The following is a 14,786-nucleotide window of genomic DNA, read 5'->3' as shown; positions in this document are numbered from 1 at the left end:
CTCCAGCTTACGAGTTATCTGCTTTAGGCTACGTGTTTGAGAATTATACCACGGAGTCAGGGACTTTGGATTTGAGGCCTTAGTTTTCACAGGAGCTACAGTATCCAGAGTCGTGCGTAGTGAGGAGGTAAAATTATTAACAAGATAATCAACCTCTGTTGGAGTAGCGTTCAGGTAGCTGCTCTGCTCTATGTTGGTACAGGGCACTGAAGAAGATAACAGTGGGTGGATTATATTCTTAAACTTAGTTACAGCGCTTTCAGAAAGACATCTACTTTGATAAAGTCTACTCTCCACTGCTGTGTAATCAATTATTGTAAATGTAAATGTTATCAGGAAATGATCAGACAGCAGAGGGTTTTCAGGAAACACTGTTAAATGTTCAGTTTCTATGCCATATGTTAAAACAAGATCTAGAGTGTGATTAAAGTGGTGGGTGGGTTCTTTTACATTTTGAGAGAAGCCAATTGAGTCTAATAACAGATTAAATGCGATGTTGAGGCTGTCATTTTAGCATCTACATGGATGTTAAAATCACCCACAATAATTATTTTATCTGAGCTGAGCACTAAATCAGATAAAAAGTCTGAGAAATCAGAGAGAAACTCTGTGTAAGGCCCAGGTGGACGATAGATGATAACAAGTAAGACTGGTTTCTGAGTTTTACAGCTGGGGTGGACGAGGCTAAGCATCAGGCTTTCAAATGAATTAAAAGTCTGTCTTGGTCTTTCGTTAATTAATAGGCTGGTGTGAAAAATTGCTGCCACACCGCCCCCTCGGCCTGTGCTTCGAGGTTTCTGGTAGTTAGAATGACTCGGGGTGTTGATTCATTTAAACTAACATACTCATCCTGCTGCAACCAGGTTTCTGTAAGGCAGAGTAAATCGATTTGTTGATCAATTATTAAGTCATGTACTAACAGAGACTTGGAGGAGAGAGACCTAATATTTAATAATCCACATTTCACTGTTTTACTCTTTGGTTCAGATGTGGATACTGTATTGTTCTTTCTTTGTGATTTTTGTGTTTAAGTTGTTTATTGCTGGTTTTGGTTTGTTTTTTTTTGTCTTTTTGGGAGCTGACACAGTCTCAATGGAGATGGGTTTTGGGGGTAGCAGGAGGAGAGAAGCTGCAGAGAGGCGTGTAAGACTGCAACTCTGCTTCCTGGTCCCAACTCTGGATAGTCATATTTTGGGGGTTTAATAAATTTGTCCATATTTCTAGAAATGAGAGCTGCTCCATCCAAAGTGGGATGGATGCCGCCTCTCCTAACAAGACCAGGTTTCCTCCAGAAGGTTTGCCAATTATCTATGAAGCCCACATCGTTTCTGGGACACCACTCAGACAGCCAGCAATTTAAGGAGAACATGCGGCTAAACATGTCACTCCTGGTCTGATTGGGGAGGGACCAGAGAAACTACAGAGTCCGACATTGTTTTGGCAAAGTTACACACCGATTCAATATTGATTTTAGTGACCTCCGATTGGCGTAACCGGGTGTCATTACTGCCGACGTGAATTATGATCTTACTGTATTTACGTTTACCCTTAGCCAGCAGTTTTAAATTTCCTTCAATGTCGCCTGCTCTGGCCCCTGGAAGACAATTGACTATGGTTGCCGGTGTCTCTAGCTTCACATGTCTGAGAACAGAATCACCAATTACCAGAGTTTGACCCCGGCGGATGTGTCGCCGAGTGGGGAAAAAGTTGAGACACATGAACAGGTTGGTGGTGTACCTGGGGCTTCAGTTTAAGACTATGCTTCCTCCTCACCGTCACCCAGCCGCCCTCTTTCCCCAGCTGCTTGGGGTCTGCCGGGGAACAGCTAGCGGGCCTCACGCTATCTTCGGCTGCACCAGCTACAGGGGCCTGGCTAGCTACGGGTGAATGAAGGGTGCGGCCGAGTCTCCAATTCAGTAATCCTGGCCTCCAGAGCTGCAAATATGCTACATTTATTACAGGTATCATTACTGCTAAAGGAGGCCGAGGAGTAACTAAACATCTGACACAATGAGCAGGAAAGTGCAGGAGGGACAGGTGAAGTAGCCATGGTGCTAACGAGTCGGCTACGAGCTAAGCTAAGCTAGCGAAACAGTAAAGAGACAGTGAGTGAATACTTTGGCTATAAATTAGGTAGTGAGTACACAGAAAGGGTGATTCAGATGAAGCACGTTAAGATTATACTATGAAAAAGGGATGTATCAAAAGATTTAAATTAAATTGCTAAGCAGAAAAGCTACTCAGAAACACCACTGTGTTTGAGCAGGAACAGGAAGTGATACTATACCACAAAGCGAGCGAACACCAAGTGACAGACAGTGACAGTCATACTTTATGTTTTCCAGATGTGGTAAATGACTGTTGCAGCAGTTTAAAAAAAAACCAAAACACTAGCTGTACACCTGCATATTTAAAATGCAAATACTGTATTAAGATTATGGCAGACTGATGTGCTCATAAAAATATATACTGAGATATAAGATTGTGAGAATAATAGAATTTCAAAGTCAATACCAATACCCAGAAAGGTACCTGAAACCTGAATTTTAAATATCATAATAAAAATGACCGAAAAAATCTGATCTTTTTTAAATGTAGATAGGAAAATACCAAAATAACATTAAGAGCAACACCAATGTTACATTGTGTGATGATCACACAGTAAATATAAAGTATATGTGACATATTTTAAGATGTTGTTCGAAAGTGCAAAAAAACAAAAGAAGAGAACTAGGTTTTGGGGGAGTTTTGTTTTATTTTTTTAAATTTTGTATTTCAATGCTGGTCAGACAGAGTTGTTAAGGTAGGCTGCTGCTGTTTCTAGTTCTAGTTCTAGTAGCTGGCAGAACCATAATCCAGCCTTAATCTGGGACTTTATGAGAAACTAAAACAAGGAGTGGTACATTCCAACTTCTCACTTCATTTCAGCCTTTTTGTTTACGGTTCTTGTTTATGTAATTTTGTCCATTTCAAACCCCTGATTTTTGAGCATCATTAGTGAAACAACCGACATGTGCACACGTTAAAGGTCACTTTCAGTTTTATCAAAGGATCAAGCAGCCAGTCAAACCCAGTTTGTCTGAGAGCACGTAAGCTCAGTGACTGAGCTTCAACCTCACTGTCATGATGGGAAATGACAAAACATCATGGGTGAATCAGCCACTCCACGTCAACACAGCAATGACCTTTCGGTGTTCATCAGCAAAGTTCATTCAGTTTAAGTTCACAGAGTTCATCTCACATACTACGTCCCTCATGAGTGGTATAACAAAAAGAAAACAATCTAAAGGTAGGCGAATCCAAAGTGAATCATTAGTGAAAAAGTACATCCACAATCAGCGCATCATTAACTTCTTCATCAGCATAGTAACATTACTCTTGAAAAAAACACAAACTGCTCACAAATGACCAGAATAATGATAATAATACACTTTTCTTATACTTTTTGTTAATTTTCTAAAAAACACGAGGTGTAATTACAATGTCATTACACATCAGGTGTCATCTTGTTTGTTCTCAGGAAGCCTGTTATTTGACATGTAGCATATTAAATAGTCAAAGATGAAGCTACAGGAAAATCATAATCATCAATTCATAAATATACTGCTAACCCTGAAGTAAAGTGCTGCAACTACTCAGCCGTTAATTAAATCAAGTCATTCACAAAATGAAAACACTGTATCTGTATGTTTATGATCTTTTCATTGAAACGGTGTATTTAATAGAAAATAAAAGGTAAAGAGAATATTTCTCTGCCTGCAGCAGAACAATGTCACATGAGAACTCTACAGTTGACCCACCTTATGGTTGTGATAAGTCCAGGCTCAAATGTGAATTACATTATTAATGTACAAGCTGTCATACAATCACGAAGTTCTCCTGCCTGAAGGTAGGACTGACAACAGTGTCTAGCCTGAGCTAGGTTTATAAAGGCACTTCTTCATGACTTATACAGTGTTGTGTGTCACTTTGACAGATGTTTATTGTTGCAGATATGTAGGCCTCTATTTTTACCTGCGATTACAACACGCACTAAGAAATTCGAGGAGTGAAGTTTTAGAGCTTCGAGAGAGTGACAGAGATTAAGGGTCGGATGAATAGTGGAAATAATAGAACTGAAACAAGGACTGATAGCGATACTGTTGGATCTTGGCCTTTCTCTCACTATCAGCATCTCATTTACTAAATGTTTTCATCGTACACTTTAAAATGAATAAAAATACAGCACTATGCAAAAATCATCCCTCATTTTTTTATTTTACTAGAAAAATAGGAAATTGGTGCACAGACTTATTCAAGCAACATGCTGACATAAATGGAAATCCAGTATATAAAGAAAAAAGTTTGTACAGTCACCTGAGAAGTCCGTCTTATTCACCTTTATTCTTCAAAACAGCTAAAACGCTGAAAGTTTGCCTCTCTAAAGCAAGATTTCCCGTCATTTTTTTAAGTAGTCTTCAGGAAAAGTTCTCCAAGCTTCATGAAGGACATTCAAAGCTCTTATTTGGATGATGGCTGCCCTTTGTTCTGTTGTTTGTCAGGATGATTCCACAGTACTTCAATAATATTGAGGTCTGGGCTATGGGGAGGCCAGTCCAAGACTAATAGTGTTTTACTGGGTGTTTTTTTATCCAGGTATACTTTCACTACATTGTGTTTGGGATCTGATGGTACTTTGTTGTCTTTGTAATTCCAATAATTTTGACAACATCCCTAACACCACAGGCTGAAATGCTGCCTTAAATCAAACAGAGGCTCCACCATGTTTTAATGTAGATCCTCACAGTAACTCTCTCCATACATATTGATAGTGATTCAGACCAAATATTTCTAATTTTTAGATTTATTACTCAATCAGACATGTTGCCAAGATTTTCAGTTGAGTTCTTGTGTAATTTGGCATAACTCAGCCTTTTGTATTTCCCTTCCTTAAGAATGGCTTCTTGATGGATCAACTGAAGGGTCAGATGCATCTCTCAGGTCCTGCATCAGGTCTTTGTTTGATTCTTTTTTTCCCATTTCTTACAGACAAGACTTTCAAAAACTGTTCACCTGCTGTATGTAATAGATAGCCTTTTAGTCTCAGCACTTCTTCTTTTGTCTTCCACTTGTCTAGTTTCCTCAAATTTTTAAAGACACATAAAGCTGAAATGTGCTGCGGGTTTGGCTAATACATTGTTGGGTATCACCTTGTTGGTCTAAAAACCCTTTTGTATCCCTGTCAGACTGTATCATCTTTCTCGACTCAAGAATTGTGTAAAATATAATGTATATGTATAATGTATATAATGTATGTTTATAATGTAAAAATGGTTCTTTGCTAAGTTTTCTGTTGTGTATAGACACAACACTTGAAAAACCTTGATAGACCTTCAGAAAGCCTGGAGAAATATTCCTCAAGACCACTTCAAAAAAGGCAGAAAAAACCCAAAACAAAACAAGAAAGCTTGCTCCTTGGTAGCAAAATATAAAGAAAAGAGGAGTGTCTCAAGACTTCTGCACTATATTAGCTATCTCATTATTTACCCTCTAGTATCAACTATCTCTAAAACTTTCCAGTCTAAAACTTTATCAGTCTTTCTTTGTAGCAACTCGAGGTATACAAAACAATAACGACAACAACAAAAAATCCCCTGCAGCCCAACATATATTTTACCTATGTAATAAAAACATAAAAAGAAAAAATATTTAGTTTGTGAAACTTGTGAAGCACACCTATAACTATAAACAACATCAGCTTTTAATCTTGTGTTATGGCTTTTTTTAATAACCTCCCCTGTGCCTAGTCTACACACTGAGTGAAATCCAGTGGGAGGCTGCAGTAGGCCACTCAACTCCAAAATAAACACAGAAGGTACAAAAGTATTGGCCTTATCTTTGGCATACAGTATCCAGCTCTCCATAATACAACTACACTAGTGGCTGTGTAAGGCTGTAGAAGCTGTCATGCTGTGAGCTAAATGGCAACATCAGCAGGCTAATGTGCTCACAATGACAATCCTAATAGGTTAAATAAAAGTTCACCATGTTCACCATCTTAATTTAGCAGGTTTTCACACAGCTGAGGCTGAGAGGAAAGCCAGAAATTTACAGCTAAATTTACGATCAATATGAAACACTAAGAGGTGCTGAATAAAAATAAATAAATAATTGGGATCGTGAAAATAAATGCAAATCATCCTAAGAAGGTGACTGCACTGTCTTTACCTAATTTAATCGCAATCCAACTAATAATTTCACTAAAAAACACCAAATCCAAATCTGTGGAACAAAACTAACTAGTGGAACAAATGACTGAATTATGGTTCCACAGATGGATGTCAAGGACATTTTTATCTTATTTATTTATCTTATTATGATTAAATTAAGATCATGAGATTCACAATAAATCAAATCTCCCTTGATTTATTTCCATGTTACATCTGCGTGAATAAATTCTTGCTTGTACTTCGGCACACTTTAAAATTATTGCATGTAGCATGTAGCAACCCCACCCGGGTTGTGTTTCCCGTGAACTATAGAGTTTTTCTCAGTTGTTTGGGCCACGCATTGTGTTTTGTGATAGGCATTACCTTAATCTCACCTGCCACCCAACACCAACCAGGGAGGTACCCAGAGCAAGGCCACTTCTTTGGCTAAACGTTAAGCATCCATTAATTAAATTTAATCATAAGACTGTCCAGTTCTCACATCCTTGCCTCATATATTATTTTTTTCTAATGGTGGAACAAAAATTACATTTAGCCTGGTGGCAAAGGGTAGAGTGGTTAGCACTGTCGCCTCACAGGAATAGCGATAGCGATAGCAGAGTTCACCAGCAACGGGAGAACTGCAAAAAAACTTTAAAGACGAAAAAATCAAGTATGAAAAACACAGAGAGTGATTGCAGTGGGTACTTTTCATTGTTTTTGACACTCAGTTTTACTTCTGCACTTTGTACGTTATAACTTTGCTTTTCTCAGCTGGTGGCTAACAGATCAACAACAACACGAGTAAGAGTGGCCCAAAGACCGGCTGTACCACATACACTGCCTCCATCTGACAACAGAGCTCCCTGCAGGCAGACAGGCGGTCCCTGGAGGACCTATCCAGGTGTATCCCGGCTTTTCTCCTAGGAGAGATGGAATAAAGTCCATAAATGGAGGGATGATTATCTACTCTTTTAAATTTCACCTCAATAAATGAATAAATAAATAAATAAAGCTATTGACAGAACCTCTAAGTAACATGACTCTAAAGCATCCTTACTGCCTAATATAGAATTACCAATTTGAGATTATGGAATAGAGAACGATGGATCAGTATCAGCTATTTTAATATTGTGACAATGAGATTTTTACTTTTACTTGGAGCGTAAAATAAATTGCACCCCGGCTACAACAAAAACATAATAGAACAAACAGATCCGGGTAAATATATAAAAAAAAGAGAGAAGAAGATGAAAGAAGCTGAGTGGGACGAGGTTGAACAGAGGGGAATAAAAGCCGACCAAATCAGAACAAAACTCTAGTGTTCTCTTGTCTAAAACTTCCTCTTCTCAGCTCTGCCCATGCGGATATTAAATTGCCTCTCAGCTGTCTCTGATCTCAAGGAGGCTGAACTGTTTAAAAGTCTGATATCACATTGCCTCTCTGCTCCTCTTCCTGCTGTCTCCCATCGAAGAACAAGCGCGCCGCTTTGTTTTAAAGGTCCACTCCCGCTCATATATTCGTAAATTTGTTTTTCCAGATGAAATTGACAAGCAACAGAGAAATCAATGAGATATCACAGTGGGAAAAAGTATTTGATGCTGCTTTTCACTGTTTCTCAGCAGGCAGGGCTGCACCCGCATTATGCAAATACAACAAAGCCCCGTCTGTAGTTACAATGCATAGACAACATTGGAAACATCATCATCTCCCTCTCTTTCTCTCCCTCTCTCTCCCTCTCCATCCTCTTTCTCTGTTTTCTTCCCCCCCTCACTGTCTGATCCAGCTGCTCATTTGGCAACAGAGCAAAGAAATAAATGAAGTGCTTCAGCGGAAGGAAAGCTTCACTGCGAGAGGGATTGTGGGCAGAAGGAGTGAGATGAGGATTTGGTGAGGGGGGGTTTAAAGACAGTTTACTTAAATGAGTGTCTTTTTGGCTTAAAACATTAGTGGGACTTTTGGCTTAAGGCCACCACTTTCCAATCAACCTGTGTCCTTGGGTGTTTGGATTTTGTAAACAATTTGAAAAGCGGCGTTTATTCTTTTTAAGTGCAAAAGAAAACAACATGTACAAACAACAGAGTCTGTAGTCACACTGAACAGAAGGAAAGGATAAACCTAAGAAACTAAGTGAAAGGAAATCTGTTGTTAGTTACTGGATAACACAGTTGTTCTTCAAACACTATGGAGTATCGTTACAGCCAGTCGGTGGCCACTTTGTAAGAAACACCTGCTCATCAGCTTGTTCATGTAAATCTCTAATCAGCCGATCACATGGCAGCAACTCAACGCATTAGGTATGTAGACATGGTCAAGACGACTTGCTTAAGTTCAAACTGAGTATCAGAAGGGGGAACAAAGGTGATTTAAGTGACTTTGAACGCGGCATGGTTGTAAGTGCCAGACGGGCTGGTCTGAGCTGGTCTGATCTACTGGGATTGTCCCACAGAGCCATATCCAGAGTTTACAAAGAATAATCCGGAAAATAGAAAATATCCAGATAACAGCAGTTCTCTGGGTGAAAATGCCTTGTTGACACTGAATGGACAGACTCCTTTGAGCTGACAGAAAGGCAACAGTAACATAAATAACCATATTTTATGACCAAGATATGGAGAGCAAGTAAAAATGCCCATTGGGGTCTAGATTGGGCATTTGTGGGTAAGCTGTTGGGCCGTGTGGGAAGGGGAGATAGAGCAGGTCATCTACCAATTGGAAAGTTGGCAGTTTGAGCCCTAGCTGTTCCAGTCTGCATGCCAAAGTATCCCTGGGCAAGATACTGAACCCTGAGTTGCTCCTAATGTGTTCACTGGAGTTTCAATGGTAGACAGAAAGCACGATACTGCTTGTGTGAGTGTGACACATGTTATATAAATTACTTTGAGTGTTCAAGTAGAGTATAAAAGTTCTATATAAGAATCTTTCCTTTTACCCTTTTACCTACATGGAGTTCCTTTGGGCAACCCCAATATGGACTTACCCATATAGGCTACCCCAATCATGTCCAGAGCAGTTTTGTCTATCTGGGCCCCCGAGAGAGGATTCTGTGGGCTGCTCACTGTGGGCCACGTGGCATGTGTGCTGGGGAAAAGCATCTTTGAACACACAACACATTGTACCTTGAAGCAGATTGGCTACAGCAGAAAAGACCACACCATGCCAGTCCTGCCAGTTAACAACAGGAAACTGAGACTGTAATTCCCACTGGCTCATCAAAATTGAACAACAGAAGAGTGAAAATGTTGCCAGGTTTGATGAGTCTCAATCTCTGCTGCAACATTTGGATGGCGGCAACATGAAAGCACAGGTCAATCCTTGTGGTGGGACAGTGGCGAGGGGGTATTTTCTTGCTACACTTTGAGCTTTTGGGTAATGACTGGTTTGGAGTCCCATAACTAGTGACCATAAGTGGAAGAATATCAGGTGAATAGCTAAAAAAGACATGGAATCATAACATTTGCCCTTTTTGGCTCCGTTTGACTTTTTTCTACTTTTAGTCTGCTGTTCTTTTTAAGTATTTAGTTTCTTTTCCTAAAATTGAAAATGGCTCACCTGTCTCCATGTCAGTCATTACTATATCCGACACATATACAGCACACTCTTTCAAACACACAAACAACCAGCAACGCAGAAAGTTATGCAGGAAAGAGAAGAGACAATCTAGCATCTCTGCAAAATTACAATTAAAGTAAGTTCTATTTTAAAATCAAGGCAGCAGAAGGAAGAAGCACCATTCTGGTCTTTTTTTTTTTTCTCGTTTTGAAATGATGCATGCTCCCCATACGTGCATTCATTACAGAGAGCTGAGGTAAGAGGCCAACTCTCCAGGCGTACTTGTCTGTGTAACAAGAAACTATAGCCAAGCAAATGAAATTAAACACAAATCTGATAACAATGACCATTTAAAATCAATACAATAATGGAAGCCAAACTGAACTAAAAGCACTCTCACCGTAGTTAATCTCCAGAGACCATAGTCCATCAGGACAACCAGACACGTAGTCCTCAAAAATAAGACTTTCATATGTCATACAGTCAAATGCAAAGTGCAAGTACAAAACTGAACAGTGCAATCTTACACAATTTCAACTTTTTCAGTTATCATCTTTACAACAGCAAAACAACAGACTATTCAACCCGAGATAATAAGACAAATGTTGAAAAAAAGACAGAGAGGAGGTGTAGCGCAGTGAGAACTGCACACAATGCATCATACAGTATGCTTTCTGTCATGCATGGCATCTGAACTTCTTTACGTTTTTTTTGAAGATCACCTCTCATCCGAGAAGCTTCTTTAGGTCTAAAACCAAAAAGTAAAGAGTCAAAGAGTCCAGAACTATGTCTCCATAGTTGGAGAGTTTCACACATACACCTTTATTATCTTTGCACAGACAAAACTCCAAGAAAACCCATAGCAAACCAAAATGTATCACTAAAAACAACGTAAGAACATTCACTTTGCTTATTGCCCAGATGAGGAACAAAAGTAAATACAGGAAGAAGGAATTTTAGACTAGTCTGGAGAATAGAAAAGTTATTGCAAACATTTGGATTTATCTGGGATATACTTTAGGGAAAACTGTATGCAGCAGGCTAACTGCTGCACCTATTAGTTGGGTCGGATTTGAGATTATATTCTCACTGTAAAAGAACCGCTTTATTGGGAACTGGACCAAGACCACCTCTTCCAAAGGGTCTTGATGCAATTGTTTTGGTCCACACCCAAATCTGATTAGCATGTTCATATCTGTCCAAACAAATCGCACCAAGGGTAAAAACAATCAGGAGTTTGATTGAAATGGAATAAACAGCGCGGGTAGTGCAGCTCAGCACACTGAAACTCGTTGTGATAGAAGAGAAAGAGACAGTTCAGCTGGAAATAATACTTCGGAAGATCATTTAGAAAAATACTTCAATAAATATTCAAAATCATCAAAAATATAAATATATATTTGAGAGTTATTTGGGCTTTCTTTAATCTGCACAAACGTTTCTTTGCTAATCTCTAATTGCAGTATTATTGTTTGTTCCAGAGCATTTTTGTTAGGTTGCCGAGCAACCAGCCAAGCACCTCCCTAAAGGGTCAAAGTGTTCAGTGAAACAGCAGCACTGTCCCCCCATGGTTATGCGGGGCAATTTGTGCCTTATATTAAATGGCAAGAGATGCAAGAAACTGTGCAAAAAAAAATTATGGTCAGCGATCATATTTGAGACTGAGGACACTGTGATTTAATGAGCTTAACACCCTCTCAGTCCGCAGGGACACTCGTGCAAACAGTGCTGTCCTCACAGGCTGAATATAACGGAAGATAATACTTAATAATAAATTAAAGATGATAACTTAACCTTTACTTTACTCCCTAAAGAAAAAAGAAAAAAAAATAGACCACAAATGACACTCACACACACACACACACACACACACACACTCTGAATTCCCCCCTTCGGCAACTCTGGAATGGCCTGATTAGTTCCCATGACAACAAATCCCAACATGAAAGAGCGATCAGAAGAATGAATCAGTAGCAGTCGCTGTTAAGGCAGCTAGAATCGGAAAGGTGAAGATAATGAGTGAACCAGAGGTTACCAACGTGAAACAAGCTGCCCGCTCTTCACTGCTTCATTCTGTAGAGTTTTTGTAAGAGACATTAAGGATTAAGTTTATCTGTGGCAGCGTAACCTGCTTATTGTCCATTCCTGGAAACAGACGCAAATTCCTTTACGCAGGACAGGACATTAAAAAATAAAAAAAAATAGAAAAACTCGGAGTGTTTACGCAAGGCTGATCCAAACACTGTAACAGTGATGCAACATGCCGCAGCCAGCGAGGCTAACAAGAGGCTCTTGACTGAAAAGAAAAATGCCTTTTATATATCAAATATACATAAGAAATCAAGCAAGAGTCTGAAAGCAAATGTTACTCTGGACTCAGGAAACAGATACACAAGAAAATCCATTCACCTGTCGACACCATGTCACCTGTTTAGGTTGAACAGATTTGGTCGAAATCTGTGACCTGGCAATTCAAACAATTGAAAATCTATCTTTTTAATGTTCCCGTTAATAGTTTTTACACCTGTAAAAAAAACTCTAAAGAGGTAGTAAAACCATAAAAAAGGTTTCAGAAAGTATAAAATATCAAGCAAATGCTATGACTTAATTCCATTTTGCCTATTCAGCTGACTTATTCAGCCACTAATGATGAATAACTGGTGCTGACAAAAGTGGGGATGTCTGAGCATCACACACTTCATTTCCTGAGCTGAGGTGAATTTTATGCATCAATTTGCAACTTTTTCTGCATCAGTTTATCAAAGAAAAGTCTATTTACATAAAAAGGAAAACACAAAAATCAAGCAGCAGGTAACAGCTCAGCATACAGTAGAATATACGCAGTGACGCTCTCAGGCAGTGATGCTTGCAAATAATTGTTATTGCTTATTTTCTCACTTAATATAGTTTCTGCTGATTCAACACACATACAGGTACGATTTAGTCCTCCCTCCTCTTTTGTGTGTGCCAGGATAAAGAAACTCAAGAGTGCAAAGGGTTGATTTTTCTAGATATCAGGCTATTTTTTTGTCAGTTGTTTGAGAAAGTAATCTGCTTATTATTATGTGTACGTTACCTATGTTTGTGAATGATAAATTAATTCACTTTAACTTATCAACCTGGTAAAACAGTGGCTCAAAATGTTCTTGCTTTTCAGACGTTTCAAGAAAAAAAAGCAACCTCATGTTGGACGCGGTCGCTTTGTTCTTTCTGACACACCATGGGACAGGTCAGACAGGAAATGCTATCCCATTGCTGAGTAAGGTAGGTGTGTGTGTGTGTGTCTGTGTGTGTGTTAGTGTGTGTCAGCGCGTGCAGTAGAGATGCCTGCTACCAAAAAAATAACCAGTTGTATGAATGCATACTTCATATTCATATTGTAGTAGTAAAAAGAAGCCGGCCCTCTTGATTCATCTCTGACATTTTCTAAATAACTACTCTGCTGTTTACATCTTCATATCCTGAGGGTGGAGACATAGAAAACCCTGTCCAGTGTAATTAAACGTCCCAGTGCCACAGTCCCCTCTCTGCCATCAGATAAGCTTTGAGTAAAGTCACAGGCTCGCACCGAGTGTCAAAAGATGCTTTCACAAAACAGTGATAAACTACCGCTTAAAGGGGTAATTCTACTCTATACAAGTGCTCCGCCAAAAAAGCTTCAGGGAAACTGCCTGCATGACGTGACCAAAAGCAAGCTTTCTTTTAAAATGTAACACATAAATCATTTGTGTATTATTTACTCAGTAGACTTTATGTTTATTATGTAAACATAAAGATTTCTTCAGGTGTGAAGAAATCTTGGTGGATAAATCTAACTTTGTTCCGGCATTTTAACATGTTGTTTATCCAGGAACAAAATAGCCTTGAAGTCAAGCACATGTGTCACTTGTAGACTAAACTGAACATGATTTAAAAATAAGTACTTCTAAAGCCTAAATATACAGCACCAAACTACTAAAAAGTACAAGTACTGCAGTTCTGGTACTTGTACTTCATTGGCTAGTATAGGGTCTGTAACAGCAGCACTAAAGAGACACCGTGTCATACATGAGAGAGATGTCAGACTGGATTACAATCTAGGTCCAGTGCTTCTGTGTAAAACGCCTAGTTAGGCTATGGAGACACCCCCTCCTCCTCTTCCTCACTCACATTCCCCTAGTGTAACGCTACCAGTGCACGAGATATTATTATAACAGCACCGGCAATTCTGCAAAAAATTGCACTTTCAGAGTGGATTTTTAGAGCTCCGGAGCCCATCCAACTAAACAGAAATGCTGTACGCTGAGATGGTTCATTTACTGTAGAAGATCAGTGATGGGAGGCTCAGTGAAGCCTAGTATGGCGGGTGTAAAGATGCTTCTGGTTTGTGGGAATGTGCATGATAACAAAAGAGGGGTAAGGGGCATTGCATTGCGAGAATATTTCCACAATACCCACAAACTCAGTGAAATGCTGAAAAGCTGCAGGAATTATGCGGAATTAAGTGTGCAAATGGCAACAAAGGAAAAAGCGTGTGAACGATGCTTTATGAAACAATGCATCCCAGAAAGCAGATGGAGCACCTACCTTGATGTTGTCAGGCGGATACTTGTATCTGTGCATCTTCTCTGCTGGAGCACTACTAACTGTTCACATCATCCAAGGGAGAGAGAAAAAAATAATAAAAAAAAATTAAAATAAAAAAAAACTCTCAATAAGCGTTTAGTTTGAAAAATCTGTTTGGAAAAAGAAAACACAAAAAGCTAGAAGCTCAGCTCAGCTCGACTCTGCTCGGGATAACTACACTGTTTTCCCACAGACTGGCTATTATGTCTGCTCTTCATCAGGGAAAAAGCTTCATGTTGTAGCATTACGCTAGTCAAACGCTAACGCAAGCGCTGACGATATTCTACCGCAAACCGGGAAGAAGAGAGATGCTCTGCTCGTGATTTCCCGTCATCCCGCTGTGTTTTGATGATGATGTTAAGAAAGCAGAGAAAGGATGCTCTCGGGATGTGGCAGCAAGCAGGTCCTTTCGCTCCTGCTGCCTACGGAAGCCTGAGCGCT

General features: G+C 39.4%; 1 protein-coding gene across 2 annotated transcripts in view; it reads right to left on the bottom strand.

The window, feature by feature from the left end:
- Positions 1–14,725, bottom strand: part of b4galt2 (UDP-Gal:betaGlcNAc beta 1,4- galactosyltransferase, polypeptide 2) — a 214,267-nt gene extending 199,542 nt beyond the window's left edge. For both annotated transcript variants that reach the window (XM_031733580.2, XM_039601650.1), the window contains exon 1: positions 14,307–14,725. The gene's annotated coding sequence lies outside the window, so the exon portion shown is untranslated. The remainder of the gene's footprint in view (positions 1–14,306) is intronic.
- Between the last annotated feature and the right edge of the window lie 61 nt (positions 14,726–14,786).

Source organism: Oreochromis aureus, linkage group 18 (assembly GCF_013358895.1).
Source record: "Oreochromis aureus strain Israel breed Guangdong linkage group 18, ZZ_aureus, whole genome shotgun sequence".
Taxonomy (NCBI): domain Eukaryota; kingdom Metazoa; phylum Chordata; class Actinopteri; order Cichliformes; family Cichlidae; genus Oreochromis; species Oreochromis aureus.
The sequence above is the reverse complement of the archived record's forward strand: the minus strand, read 5'-3'. Positions and strand labels throughout refer to the sequence as shown.